This window comes from Rosa rugosa, chromosome 1 (genome assembly GCF_958449725.1).
Source record: "Rosa rugosa chromosome 1, drRosRugo1.1, whole genome shotgun sequence".
NCBI lineage: Eukaryota > Viridiplantae > Streptophyta > Magnoliopsida > Rosales > Rosaceae > Rosa > Rosa rugosa.
Genome location: NC_084820.1, coordinates 5859789 through 5874331, shown reverse-complemented (window position 1 = coordinate 5874331; position 14543 = coordinate 5859789). Strand labels below are relative to the sequence as shown.

Here is a 14543-nt window from a genome sequence, read left to right as displayed (position 1 = left end):
ATTTGAATTTCCTCATTATGTCTGGTCATTAGTGTAATGGTTTTAGGTCATTAGCAGCTATACACATTGAAACATTTACAAAATGCATAAATTACTCTTCTAATTTAAATGTTTAGACCAATTATTATATTTAGTAATATATTAGTTGTTCAAATGACAGATTGTAAAATTTAAAGTGAACAATTACATATATGTAATTTGTGTTTGAAAGTGAGCATCTCCAAGTGTTTGGAAATTTGAACATTTACTTGCATCTCAGTTTCATTTCCAACCTTTAAGTGATGGAAATTTGAACATTTACTTGCATCTCAGTTTCACAGTTACTCCTATACCAATACAATTAGTAGAAAACAGATGTATGAGCAGTGCTATCTTATGTGTAGCGGAAAGACATCAAGGTTTTATTGATGGAATAAATGACTAGTATGATATGGACTATGTAAATAAAGGTTAAGAGAGTCAAAATCTGACAGATGTGTGTTATTATTGGCAGCATCTGAACTGTGGAAATAGTTTTTCTGAAAATTTGATGAGAAATATTTACCTGTTTAATATCTTTAGCTGTTGCATCATTACTGAAAGTATTCTCCTCTTTAGCAGTAATATGAAACACTGTAAAACACAACATTGAAACGAAGAAACTTAGTGACAAAAGATAATATCTACTATAGCATGTTAGTTGTTAAAACTGAATTTGGTTAAGCAGACGAAATGCAGGTAAGTAACTAAATTAATCAGACAAATAACATCGAAAGTAAAAGAATAGTCTTGAGATTTTTATGAATGGAAATTGAGGATCAAATTCCAGAATAGGCTTTAGAATTTGTTACAGCTGCATGCCTCTACATTTTGATTCTATTAGTTTATGTAAATTTCAATTTGAGGAAACTAAGAGTGAATTCTAGAATAGCAAATGCAACCTGAAAAAATACACTCATTGTATTACTCTTCAGAGAAAAAGCAAAACCACTGATTCCTAATGGACATAATATATTCAATTAGTCAAACTATATATTACAGATAATTTGAGATAATTCTTGTATATATTATGTCCCATGCCACAATTTGATATACAATTTGAGATAACCACTGATAATTTGACCGTCAGAATTTGAGATATTTTCATTACCATTACCCAACGCCACAGATTCAACTTTAAATTGTCCTCTACTTAATATAGTATCTTCACTATCAAGTGTGACAAACCACTTGATATACTATAATAACAGAAATTGTAATGAAACAAACACCAATACGCTAAACAATGTTCATACGTAAATGAAACAAAATAAAAATTGATAAGTTATTGAAATTGATTAGCAGCTAAACAGATTGTAAATTGGAAAATATGATAAATGCAGAAAAATTACCAAGCAACAAATTCTTTAACTCTTTATGATATTACAATTAATCTTATCCTCACCAAGTCCAAGTTCTTAACTACCTGCAAAAGTAAGAGCATGTCTAAGATATAGTATTGGCGCTTCTATTAAAGAGAGCATGAAAGGTATCAAAATGATAACAGGATGTCTAACAGCTAATATTATCAAGTTTATCAATAGTTATAAAAAGTAAGAACCTCCATTAGTAGTGATCAAAATAATTTAGGCTTCTCCAGAAGTGTGAAACCATTTTCCAAAAACTAAGTATTAAAAAACTTGGAAAAAAGATTACTTTTTCATTTATCTTGGTTGGAACTTTCATGGCTGCAATTTTGTCCTGACTCTTGTATTCATTTTGCAGGTTTCTATTGATCTCTGCAAAACAATGATCAAACAAATTCAATATCTTCGTCACTGTGAAGTAGTCATACTTTTCAACTGAGACACAGCACTAATTGAGATAAATAGAGATTAGAAATTGAGAATCAGACCTTTTACAGAGGAACAGCTTGTTCCTTGAGAGAAAAGTTCAATATCACCAAATAGTAATCAGTCTTCAATCCATGCTTTTTTCGTTCACTGTTTGACTACTTATGTAATATATATGAGTTATGTTATATAATTGTACTAAATACATTGAAAAAGGATTTATTCAGGAAAATAAAAAAGAATGTAGAGTAAGTGTTAATATTTACCAAGAAATTTGGTGACTAAGGGAATGCATCAACATACTTTGTTTGATATGTCATAAATGATATGATTTAGTTGAATTCTGTCTGCTGAATCCAGGGGTTAATAGAGTTTGCTCGATTATCATCTTGTGACATAGGTTCTTTTGCAATCTCACCCAATTTCTGAATTTCTACATGAGTATACATGATTCAATTAGCAAAAGGCATAGCATAAACTTATTCAAAAATTGAAGCAAATTTTTAATGAAAAAATTTGGTGATTGTAACAGTAGTAAGAGAGAAGTCATAAATATGCAAATTCAATGGACAAGAAAGCGCACCCTTCATGAAAGTAACACAACTTGTTGAGCTGGTTTGTTTCTCGTTCTTCAGAATCCGAGGTGATGATGGATTACAATGGAAATCATGAATTTCTGAAAATTTACATTTACTTATAGTTTCTAATGTCGATCAATTAAATCTAAAGTAGCCAATTTTCATTAGAACAGTGATACGGAAAAAAAAAAATTTAACTTCAATGTTCAGAAGCAAATATTGAAATTAAAAATTCAGTTTGCAAATGAAGTTTCAAGAGCTGCCACAGCTTGTAGTGCATGTTTCATGAATCAAAAAAGACTAACTTTAATACAGTATGCTAAAGATCAGTGCGTGAGTCAAAAACATATGTCATTGTGAAAAACACATACCAGTAAAATAAGGGATGGGGAGACATTGGTTGTGGGATCTAATTACAGCAGCTCGCAGCCGCACACAGGAGTCATGGACCTCTTCTACATTTTGGTTGCAGAGCACATGCTAAAGTCATCCTTGCTTAGCTTGGACTCTTCACTTTTAGTAAGACACTGTTAAACATTAAGGTTTTTATTCAAACCTTCATACAATAATATATGAAATTCAGTAACAAAAAACCCAATCAAAAGCAAAAATTGACACAGCTAATAGAAGCCCAAAATATAGAACTGAAAAAAAAAAAAAAAACAAAACAATCAAACACGTCTCTTTCGAAACAAGCCCAGGCGCAGATAACACAGATAATCAAAATCTTCTTGAAATAGAGGGAAAACATATATAATGAGCAATAGAACAAAAGTGATAAACTAAAACCATTATCTAATAACTATATATATATATATATATATATATATATATATATATATATATATATATATATATATATATATATATATATATAACGGAACTAACTGTGGGAAGAAAAGAATAAGAATTAAGTATATAAAAAGGTCTAACTCATAGATAGAAAATCAAATAGGCTTCAAAATCGGGTACGGGATATCACACCAAGTCGTCTTCATGTTCCCAGAGGTTCTTGAACAGGAAAAACCAAAATGATTATGTATTATAATGGAAAAGCAGAGAGACCGACAAAGAAAGAAATCAAACAAATTCAAACCCATCATAGAATACCTAGGATGATCAGTTTACTCAATTTCTGTTGGAATCGAGCATCAATTTCTTCCCGTCTCCTTCTTCTTCTTCTTCCTCTTCCTCCTCTTCTTCTTTTCTTTTCGTCTGTTTCAACAAAATTCCAAAGCAAACTGGCACCAAGACAAGAGTCAATGAACCTTCACCGTTCCGCCGCCGTCTACTGTCAAGGAGGGTGACACAGAGAGAGAGAGAGAGAGAATGAGTGAGAGAGAGAGAGAGGTCTGGGTTTTCAGTAATCGGAACACCGAATCAAGGATAAAAGGAAAAATGATATTCAATCGCCCCATCCCCAAATAGAAACAGAAAAAACTGAATCGAAATCAAACACTAAAATCGATTGAACCCAGTTGAAACCCAAAACTAAAAAACGATTGAAACCCTAAATTGCTTACCGATATCTAAATCAAAAACAGATCTACTGGTCGCTGCAGAGCTCCATTAATCTGGACGTGAAAGACGAAGTAGAGACTAAGGTTGATGAATCGAGAAAGTGAGAAGATGAAGGAGAGAGTGAGAATCGAAATATGACAGAGCTAACTGAGAAGGAGAGAGCGAGGCTGGTGTTTGGGCTTTTGCGGGTTAACGTTCTAGGTCGAGCTGAGAAGGACAGATCGAATTGAAAGTGATTTAATTGCGAGGGATATATGTCAAATAGCACAAGTCAAAATAACTTGGGAAATTTTAAAACAACCCCAACATTTAGACAACATTTAAATGTTGTCTGAATGTCACAATATTTTCTAGTCATTTAGGGTGTGGCTATTTGAGAGGGAAAATGCTCAATCAACAATTTGGATATCCCTCCAAATTTGAGATAGGAAATCACCACCTTCTACAACTACACAAATGTGTTGTCTGAATGCTCACCATTTTTCCAAATTAAACCAGTATGGTTTTAGTGTATATTCAGACGACAGAAAAGAAAATTATGTCGTCTGAAAAACTCAGACGACATAAAACAAAACTTATGTCGTCTGATGCGTGTCGTCTGAAGGCCTTTTTGGCATAGTGTATGCGGCCTTCATATTTACATAGTCAGTGACTTGCCCTATGAATTCAGAAGATGCATTAATCTTGAATAAAAAGATCCATACAAGTCATAGTCTGAACTAAACAACAAATTTCTGAAATTCTGAACTAAACAAACAAATTTCTAAAATTCTTAATTTGCTGAGTTCCAGCTCTGCTTATGTTCTGCAAATTTTTTGAATATTTGAGCTTTGAACTTCATCATCTGAGCTTTGGTGACTTTGTTTGGCATATTCTCCTCTTTTGCCATTTTGTCCATGTAATACATTACAAAAGGTCCGCAATCTAATCTGTTGACAATTAAAAATTTCAAGTTAATGATTTTGACCAACTTAGTAACAGTAAAGTTATCATTTTAAATTTTTGAATATAGACTTACGATCCTTAGTCTTGTTGGGGGCAGATTCTGGCATGGTTCAAAGGGATCCTTCCACCATCATAATTTTCCTTTATCCAGCTTATTGTTCTTATTTCGTCATCGCTCAAAATATTTTCAACCATCTTTAATTTTGTGTGAGTGCTTTGACTCTTGTCAAATTTCATTCGGCAGCCTTGCTGCAGCATATCATCTGCTTGATCTTTCACTGCTCTCATCCACAGCTCGACCATTTCAACCTGTAGTTTTTAACAGATTAGTGAGTGATAGTTACATGGTCAGTAAGAAGTTTCTTACTAATTTTTTTATACTTTTAAAGCACTCCCCTGTTCCTGCTCTTCTTGGTTTCATTGAATCAAAATGCAGCAATTGCGGTATGTCCTTGTCAAAGACCAAGAGCGTGTGGTGAAATTCTTCATTATGGGTAATTGGGAAGAAAAGCATGCTGCATTTTCCCATGTTTTGGAACAGCGGCTCACACAAGTATTGATGGAGGTTTCTCACAGTTAAATGTATTGTCGAATACTATTTAAAAAAAGAAAGAAAGAAATACATAGAACGAGTTATAAATAAACAAAGAATGAGAGATAAGGATTCAATGTTTATGAGAAAGTGCTCGTCATACTTACCCAAGACATGCTATGCATAAAAGCAGATCTTCCCAAACTTTGTGAACTTTCGTTTTGCAGTTCATCCTTCAACATTTCCCCATAGCAATCAATCCAGTTGTTTGCTATTGATTGATAGCTTATGAACATTTTGACATCTGCCCTTGTGATTTCGCTTCCAGGCTCTTTTCCCTCCCAGAATAATACGCTGCATAACATAGAACATTGTTAGTCCTGTGACTTAGCCAGTTACTTTTCACTTGCCAATGATCTGGACAGTGACTTGGCCAGCTACATGGCAATTGCCATGATCTGGACAGTGACTAGGCTAGCTACATGGCAATTGCCATGATCTGGACAGTGACTTGGCCAACTACATGGCAATTGCCATGATCTGGACAGTGACTTGACCAGTGACTAGGCCAGCTACATGGCAATTGCCATGATCTGGACAGTGACTTGTCCAGTGACTCAGACAGCTACATGGCAAGTTAAGTCACTATCTTGTGAGCTGTAACATGAAACATTACCTTTGTTCTGCCTTGTTCCAGTACTTCTCTAATTTGCTTTTAGTTGGGCTGTCAAGTAGGTTGTACAGTTGTCGTTTTTGCCAATCTATCACTTCAATTTCGTTTTTTTCTGTTTGTTCCTCGTCATCCACATTAATCGTCAAATCATGTATCACTTCCTCCTGTGGCTTCTGTTCAGCTGTCTGTCCTTTTTTCTTTTCCTGTGCTGTGATTCTGGTCATTTTCGCCCTCTGCCTTTGCTCTTTCACCTCGTCCCACCAGAAAATATGATGTGTTTTTTGTACTCTCTCCTTTCTCTTCGTCCTAACCACATAACAATAGAGGCCAATAGATGCTGAGTCCTGCCCTGATATCTCCTCTAAAATTGGCTTGATGAACTCAGCTCTTGTCATCTGTTCTGTAGGAGAAATGTAATTGACTGGTTCGACGTCAAAAACAGGCTGAACCTCTGGTGATATAATGATCTGATACTTGTGTGGCTCTGCTTGCATATCTTCGAAACTGACTTTTCTTGGAGGTGGAGTTTGTAACGCGCCCGGAGGTGGAAACACAAACAATGCATTAACCCAAGCAGTATTCGGTGTGCAAGCATCTTCCGTCATTCTCAATTTAACCTCAGGAGAGGTTGGTGAATGAATCTGTGCAGCTGCTTGGGCAAGGCATTGAAGTGGTGACTGATGTCCTTGGTCGGTTGAGTGAGGTACTGCAGATGCCATCTCAGATGCGCTTGCTGTGGAGCAGGCAGGTTGTGATTGAGTTCCCTGACTACCACCTTGAGATTTTGTGTTTTTGGAGTGCTTGCTGTCAGTTGGCTTGTCCTGAGGGGCCTTTGGTTTTGGCGGAGGGAAACTAGGTGGTGGGGGAGGAGGAGTTGAGTCGTTGTCATCACCTGGACGTGCTATTGGCGACTCAAACTTCTCAGTTAGTGCCATCACTATGCCCTCCAAGTGCTTCACTCTGTTAATTAGTGAGGCTTTCTCAATTTTCAGCACCTCATTTTCCAATAACACATCCTCATTCTCTTCTTTTATTCTGCCAATTTCCTTTTCTTTCTCCTCAACTTCTTTTTTCAAAGCACTTAGCTCTTCTTCCTTTCCCTCCAGCTTTCTCTGTAATTCGTTCTTCTCTTCATTGGTCTTCCCTATCTCTGTCTCCATCTTCTCATCCTTAATGTTTCCACTGGTTCTATTTTCAACATTATCTTCTTGCCCATCATTCTTTTTTTCTTTACTTTCTGTGTCTGTATTTGACTCAGAATCTTCTTCCTCTGCATCTTCTTTAACTTTATCAAAGATTTTCTGAAACAAAATTACAAAAGTTGTCAGTGACATAAGCAGTGACAGAAATAAAACAACAACACAATCATAGACATGCAAAGATACATGCACTGTGACATGAAAATATAATAATAACATGAGCAGTGACATAGTCAATGACTTGGTCAGTGACCTGACCAAGACCAGGTCACTGAGCAAGTGACAAGACCCAGTGACAAGACCATTGACCTAGTTTATCTACATCAAATTAACATACCTTCAACTTTCCCATGGTGTTGAAATCCCTTTTTTTTTCTATCAGGGTCTTTAATTGCCACTTTCTTATTCCGTGTTTTTCGGTTTCTCTTCCAGAGATTGGCGGCACTACTCTCGTCTTGTGGCAAAACCAATACTGTTTGGAAAATAAAAAATAAAAATAGAAAACTAGTTAGTTATTTTTCAAACAACTGCTTACCCATATGAATATCACAAACATAACCAATGACATATGCAAATACATAAACAGTGACATTGTCAGTGACATAAACTTGACAGTAACATTAACAGTGACCTAGCCAGTTACCTGTCCAGTGACCTTAACAGTGACATGACACTGATCTAGTTTTTGTACTTACAACAACATACGACAGCAAAATGATGCATAAACAAATTTTTAACAAGTTACGGGAATTTACCATCACCAATATCACGCAACCTGCCATGTTTTGGGATTCTTTTGCCTTTCGTTTAATTGATTTTTTAAGGAAGTCGCCAACTTCCTTTGCCCAGCTATATTTTCCCAGACTTTCCACCTCTTCACATACTCTTATATAGTCCCAAGATATTGTTCCTCCAGAGTTTGGGAACAGGAGTTTGATGAAAAGGTTCAAGAGTACTAATACGGCAACATTTCTGTCCCGTTTCGTTTTTTCATCCCCTGTTTCTGGAGTTTCTGCCAATGCCTTCTTCAAAGCTTCCTCTGCAACCGCCTTGTTGATCCTCTGCTTTTTGTCAAAGTATTTAATCACGAACTCAGATTTGTATGCCCCCTCTTTGGTCTTTGGTACTGATAACCCGGATGCCGGCACTCCTAAAATCATAGATATATCACTTGTTGACATTCTGAATTTCCTGTTTCCAAACACAAAAAGGTCTGTGTCACTGTTGTATGCTTGTAGCAGAAGTGTGATTGAATCATCTGATTTCTTTGCATCCTTTTCTTTAATTGAACCTCCATGGAATGCATCTATCAGCGTTGCAAAGGGTGTTTTCTGCAGCAGCTCTAAAGTCCCTTCAGTCAGGTTATTTTTGTTTTCTGCAATTGTTTTCAGAAAAGCAAGCATCGTGCAGCGATACTGCACATAACCCTCTTTTACATATCTTTTCCTTTTCCCTGGGACTTTTTCCTCTTCATCATCCTTTGTATCTTCTTCCTCGTCAGTTTCTTCCTTCTTCTTTGTACTCTCTTTTTTTGTCTTCCTTTTATCCATTTTCTTCTTCTTCTTTGCACGAACTTCTTCTTCATCTTCATTTTCTTCCCTTTTTCTTCTTTTCTCCTTTTTACTTTTCTCCTTTTTAATCTTATTCTTCTTCTTACTGCGGACTTGTTCTTCATTAGATTGTTCTTCATCTTCAGTTCCTTCCAGTTTTCTTCTTTTCTGCTTTCCAGTTTTCTTCTTTTTATCCTTCTTCGTCTTGTTACGCCGGACTTGTTCTTCATCAGATTCTTCTTCATCTCCAGTTGTTCCTTCCTCATCTTCACTTGATTCTTCTTCATCTTCAGTTTTCTGCTTTCGCTTTTTTCTCTCTTTCAGTTTCTTCCATTTTATCACTTTCAACTTTTCCGCAATTGTTTCTTCTGGACTTTGTCCTTCAGATTGTTCTTCTCCAGATTCCTCACTTTGTTTTCTTTTTAGTTGGTCCATTCCTCGAACTTTTTTAAAAAAATCCTGTAAACAGTTAAGAAAATTAGAATTCAATAGTTATTTCTGACAGTTACATAACCAGTGACATATTTATGCACATGTTTATGATAGTGACATGAACAATTACATGACCAGTTACATGACCATAGCCAGTGACCAGTGCAGCGACATGGGCAGTGACAAAGACATTGAACAATGACAAAATGCTGAAATTTTCTCGCATCATCCCACATGTAATTCAAACAAAACTAACATGGAAATTCATTTTGTCTTCAAATTCCACATGTAATTCAAACAGAAATCATCATTTTCTCTCATTAGATTCCGCATGTAATTTAAACAAGTCTCACCATTTTCTCATCAGATTCCACATGTAATTCAAACAAATGTCGCATGCAAATTCATTTTCTGATGAGACTCCACATGTAATTGAAATATGTCTTTTCTAATTCAAACAAAACGCAAGCTATTCAAATCGAAATTATATGAAAGAAGGAGGAGGAAGTTACCGGTAAATTTTCGGTAAATTTGTAGAACCGTAGAATTTGGGGCTTAGTCAGTGAATCACTCTTGCTTACCCACCGTTCACGGTGGAGGAAAGCAGTTGTTGTCCGCTGTTTTAGCCGGAGAGAAAATCGTATAAAGTTTCTCTGAGTTTAGGGCAAAAATCGTATAAACACTACTACAGAAAATGAATCACACGACACCTCTCATACGACGGCACACTGTTTTCCGTGGTGTGAATCATTTCTCATTAGTGAGACGACGGTTGTAAAATTTCCGTCTTCTAATATGAATTCAACCAACGGGTGTTTTTCATGCATGACTTATGAATTGTTTCAGAAGACGTTTACAAAATGAAAGCGTGGTGTGAGGTTAAAATGGTTTTAGGGTGGCAAGTTTCCCACCATTTGGCACCACTTAAATTTCCCTAGCATGTCGTGGTGATACAACGGTTAGTTTAAAACTGTGGTATGAATTCATAGATTTGCAAAATAGAAACACGTCCACCAACATTCCCCCTAAATGTTTCCCCCGGTTCTCTCCCCCAAATCCATTTCCCTCCACTTAGGCAATAACAAGAGGGAAACTGAAAATTTAAAAGTGGCATTCAGACAACACTTAAGTGGGAAACCATTGTCTGATGGCTTGTACGCATGCATCAACTAATGGCTTCTCCATGTGTCCAAATGGGCTCATTTGGACCAAAATACACTCGAGAAAAGAAAAAAACAAAACTCCCTACTGGGCATTCAGCACTCCACAGCTACCCGGCCAAGACATTAAGTGAACGCAGCATCACAGCTACCCTGCCTTTTCTTCGACAGACCCCGACACTCTTCTTCGACAAAGCTCTCTCTCTTCTTCACAAAACCCGACCTCTCTCTCTTTCGAGACAGACCCCAACCCCATCTCTTCTTCGACAAACCAAACCAAAGCTCTCTCTCTCTCTCTCTCTCTTTCTCTCTCTCTCTCCCCTCGACAGACCCCGACCAAGACCATTTCTGCCTCTAGTTAGGTCATTCGATCTGGGAAATTGGGAAACAGCGAAGGGAAGAAAACCTAATGGGTAGCCTCTAGGGTTCTTCAGATCTTTCGGCGGTGGTGGTTTTTTTCTTTCGGCAGAGTTGGAATCAGCGAGAGAAGACCTTGGATTGCCAGGGCGCTTCGAAATTGGAGTCAGATTAATTAGGGTTAGGCATTTGCGTCAATTGTGGAGAGGCTTCAGGATTTTGATCGCGACAAAACCTTCCAGAATGGGGCTCAATTTCACAATCCCCAATTTTCTAGGGTTTTGATTTTCAATCTTAAGAGGAAAATATTGAAGTGGAAGGCGTCTTGGAGGAAGATGTTCTCCCTCACCATCTCCGTCACCAGCCCCTGAAGACCATCACCGACCTCAATCCACCTGACTGCCGTGGCCATCGTCGGTCATGATGGCAGTGTGTGGGCTCAGAGCTCCAGCTTCCCTCAGGTTCCTTCTACAACTCTCTCTCTTCATGACTATTTTGTTTCACTAGCTAGTACTTTCTATATGATTCATGTTGTTTAATTTGATCCGTGTATATGATCCAAGAGAACAAGTGGGTTCTTGTTAGGATTAAGTATTCGATGCTGGAAAAGTAGAACACTCTAGATTCACAAGCAAATTTAAGTGAAGGCATTGATTGATTGTTGTTTAGAATATTGATGATTGTGTTACATTTTAGTTTTAAGTTATGGTGGTGATTTGGAGTGAGATTGATTTGCTTATTGATATGCAGTTCAGGCCGGAAGAAGTTGCAGCGATAATGAAGGATTTCAATGAGCCAGGGTCTCTTGCCCAACTGGATTGTACCTTGGTGGCACAAAGTACATGGTTAATCAGGGGAAGAGTGGAGCCGTAATTCGTGGAAAGAAGGTCTGTTCATTTGGGAAATGGTATTATCTTAATTACTCCTTGTTGATAATAATTTCACATGCCATCTAAAGGAAACAAACAGGTGATTGTTGCTTTTGGTCCCTTCTAATTGAGTTTAATGGTCGGCAAATCACATTGGATGGAGAGTTGGAGACTCAATTGGCAAATTCACTAGCTTGTTATACTCTATGGCTTTTTGTGCAGAATTCACTTGACTATGCAACCTTAGGGGCATCATCGGATGTTGCTGCCATTCTTCTATCATATCTATTCGAGGTGGGCATATATTCTTTGCATTCCTTTGTGTAGGACAGGTTTTGCTTTTGGAATTTGTGATATGGGCTGTATGATTTGTTGTTTGTAGCTAACTGCATGTAACAATTTATTTATTTTTGGTTCTAATTTTGCAGGGTGTGGTATGAATGGCCGTGATATGGGCTAGCAATATTTTTGTTGTTTGTTTATATTCACTGAAGATTGTATCTTAATCTCAAATGAGCCAACAACCACAATCTGGTGCTCCTGCTTCCGGAAGGGTATGGTGCACTACCCTTTGTTAAATGTGAACTTGTACATAGTTTATACAATATTACTGATTTACTTTGTTTTGACGTAGAGGAGGTTCATACAAAAAGCTCACACAAAGGCTGAAGTTAAACCGTATAAGCTCCTCACTTTTTGTTCAAACCAATGTACTTTATTATTGATTATCCTTTTCTTTTCTTGTTAATTTGAACATGACTCACTTGTGCTGTTCTTAATGTCTCTATAGCAACCCGGAGGAGGAAGACCAAGATAGTCATGCTGAAAAGGAGAGGGAGTTGCTCATACGTTTCCATGTATGTATTACGACACTGATTGATTAGTTTGCATTGATATGATCTTGAGTTTTGATCCCAATATCTGATCTTTTGTATGTTTGTCTTGCTTTGTGTCTTAAAGGAACAATCTTTGAGGGCAAAGCCGAAAAACGAAAAGAAAGGTAGAGGCTTTTCTCACTTTTCTTTGAGACTCTTGGATTTCGATTTGGAGTTCAAATTTTACTAGTCATCCAACACTTGAAATTTCATCCAATCAAATAGGGTGGAATTTACTAACTTAAGTGGATAGTATGGAAGTTGTGATTCAATAAATGATAACAATGGTGTTAATTTGCAGAAAAGCCTGTGGGAGTTGCATTTGGTTGAGGAAGGAACTAAAGCTTGGAAGTTGATCTCACAAAACAATGACCAGGTTCAATGGCAGAGTGGTTTTTGAAATTGAAGAGCAATTCATGAAGATTGCTTGCTGTAGGTCTAGATCTCTCACACAAAAGGTCTCTCTCTCTCTCTCTCTCTCTCTCTCTCTCTCTCTCTCTCTCTCTCACACACATTCATTGATAACTAATTGTTCATCAGGTGTAATGACTTCCTGTGGATAACAATCTTCCTGATTTATGATTTCCAATGAGAAGTATAGTTTATGGTAATCTCCGGTATTCATGATATCGATCTGTCCCTTAGTTCAAGTCTTCAGGCAAAAGACACCATTTACATATTCAGGTGCAATAAGTCCTTTCTCATTATTCTTTTTACCCAGTTCAAGTCTCCTGTCCATATCTTTTCCCTTGCAGCTAGAAGCAAGTATTAAAAAAAAGAGGTCTTTTTTTTTTTTGAAACGGAAAATGGAGGTCTTTAGAGCTTTGAATTTTTTAAAGCAGCTGCAAAGCATATTTCATTGTGAACTTTGTTTTATCAAGGCTCCAAGTTACTATATTTTTACAGAAACTACTGCTATTAATCATGATCTCTTTGCTTATTTATCTAGATACAAACCATTTTCTCCATTGATTTCATTTTATATGACCCTACTATAGTTTCCGATGCTTCCTGTTTATTGTTTTTTCTGCCACAGGAATTGGCCTTGTTTTCCATTAACTTGTTTCTTTAACTGATGGAATACCAATATGCCAGCAGTACCCGAAGCAATATCTTCACAAAGCGGTATGTATTTTCATCTATATTGCTATGTTAGAACATAACAGTTCTGTGACTATCATTTACCAAAAATGTAGCAGGCAGGTAGTTACATTTCGGGTTTAGTTGCGCACTTGCGCTTAATTATGTAAAAAATTGAATAGTGGAGCATTCATTGACATGTTTTGACTTTTTAGTTCACACTGATGATAATCATAATAATTCTGTTGGGTAAAAATTGATTAGTGTAGTATTCAAGTAGCGCTGCAGTCTGCACTTTTATCAATTATAAGAAGAGCTCCTTAGTTGCTGCTTATTTCTTTCCTTTTTTTTGTTTTCTGTAAGGTAGCTATCTATTTCAGCAAATAATTCTTTGTTCTTTTGGATGGAGTCTATATATAATATGGTATGTAGTTTGTTTGTGTAATATGCACCTATATATTGTTTCTTTTAGATACAATGCTCTAGAGAGGAGAGAAGCTTGCAAGGGCGGTAAAGAAATAAGCAAGAGAGCTGCCCAATCACAATCAACTGCTAAGGGTACAGCAGCCTTCCAAAGAGCTCATTCCTCTCACAATTCTAGAAGAAATGATGTACCACATTTTGGGAATTAGTTAGTAACATGTCTTTACCTTTTATATTTCTTCCTAAGGATGAAGTCCCAACTAAGCCAAGATTGCCATCAAGTCCATGCCAAAAGCCTGAAATCAGTAATGCCACCACGTACTGATTCCAACTAAAGATGAGCGGGAGAAGCAAGAAAGCATCAATTGTTATATTATTTAGCATGAGAAGAAAAAGAAAACAAGGTGATGAGCTCATGGCCTGTAAAGTATGCTGAAGCTCATGGCCTGGAAGGTCTGAAGTGCAATAGGCTTGAAATTTATGTTTGGGGCTGGCCTGACAATCTTTAAGTACATTTTTGGATGTATTTTGCTATGGG

The 14543-nt window shown here is 36.8% G+C and overlaps 1 long non-coding RNA gene across 1 annotated transcript; it reads right to left on the bottom strand.

Annotated features, from left to right (window-relative positions):
• Window positions 1-3: 3 nt before the first annotated feature.
• On the bottom strand, window positions 4-2941 carry LOC133727140 (uncharacterized). The gene is made up of 7 exons (XR_009855032.1): window positions 2761-2941; window positions 2078-2244; window positions 1874-1969; window positions 1675-1757; window positions 1371-1444; window positions 545-612; window positions 4-21 (listed from the first exon to the last, which is right to left on the bottom strand). It is a non-coding gene; the product is annotated as an uncharacterized LOC133727140 (long non-coding RNA).
• Window positions 2942-14543: the final 11602 nt, after the last annotated feature.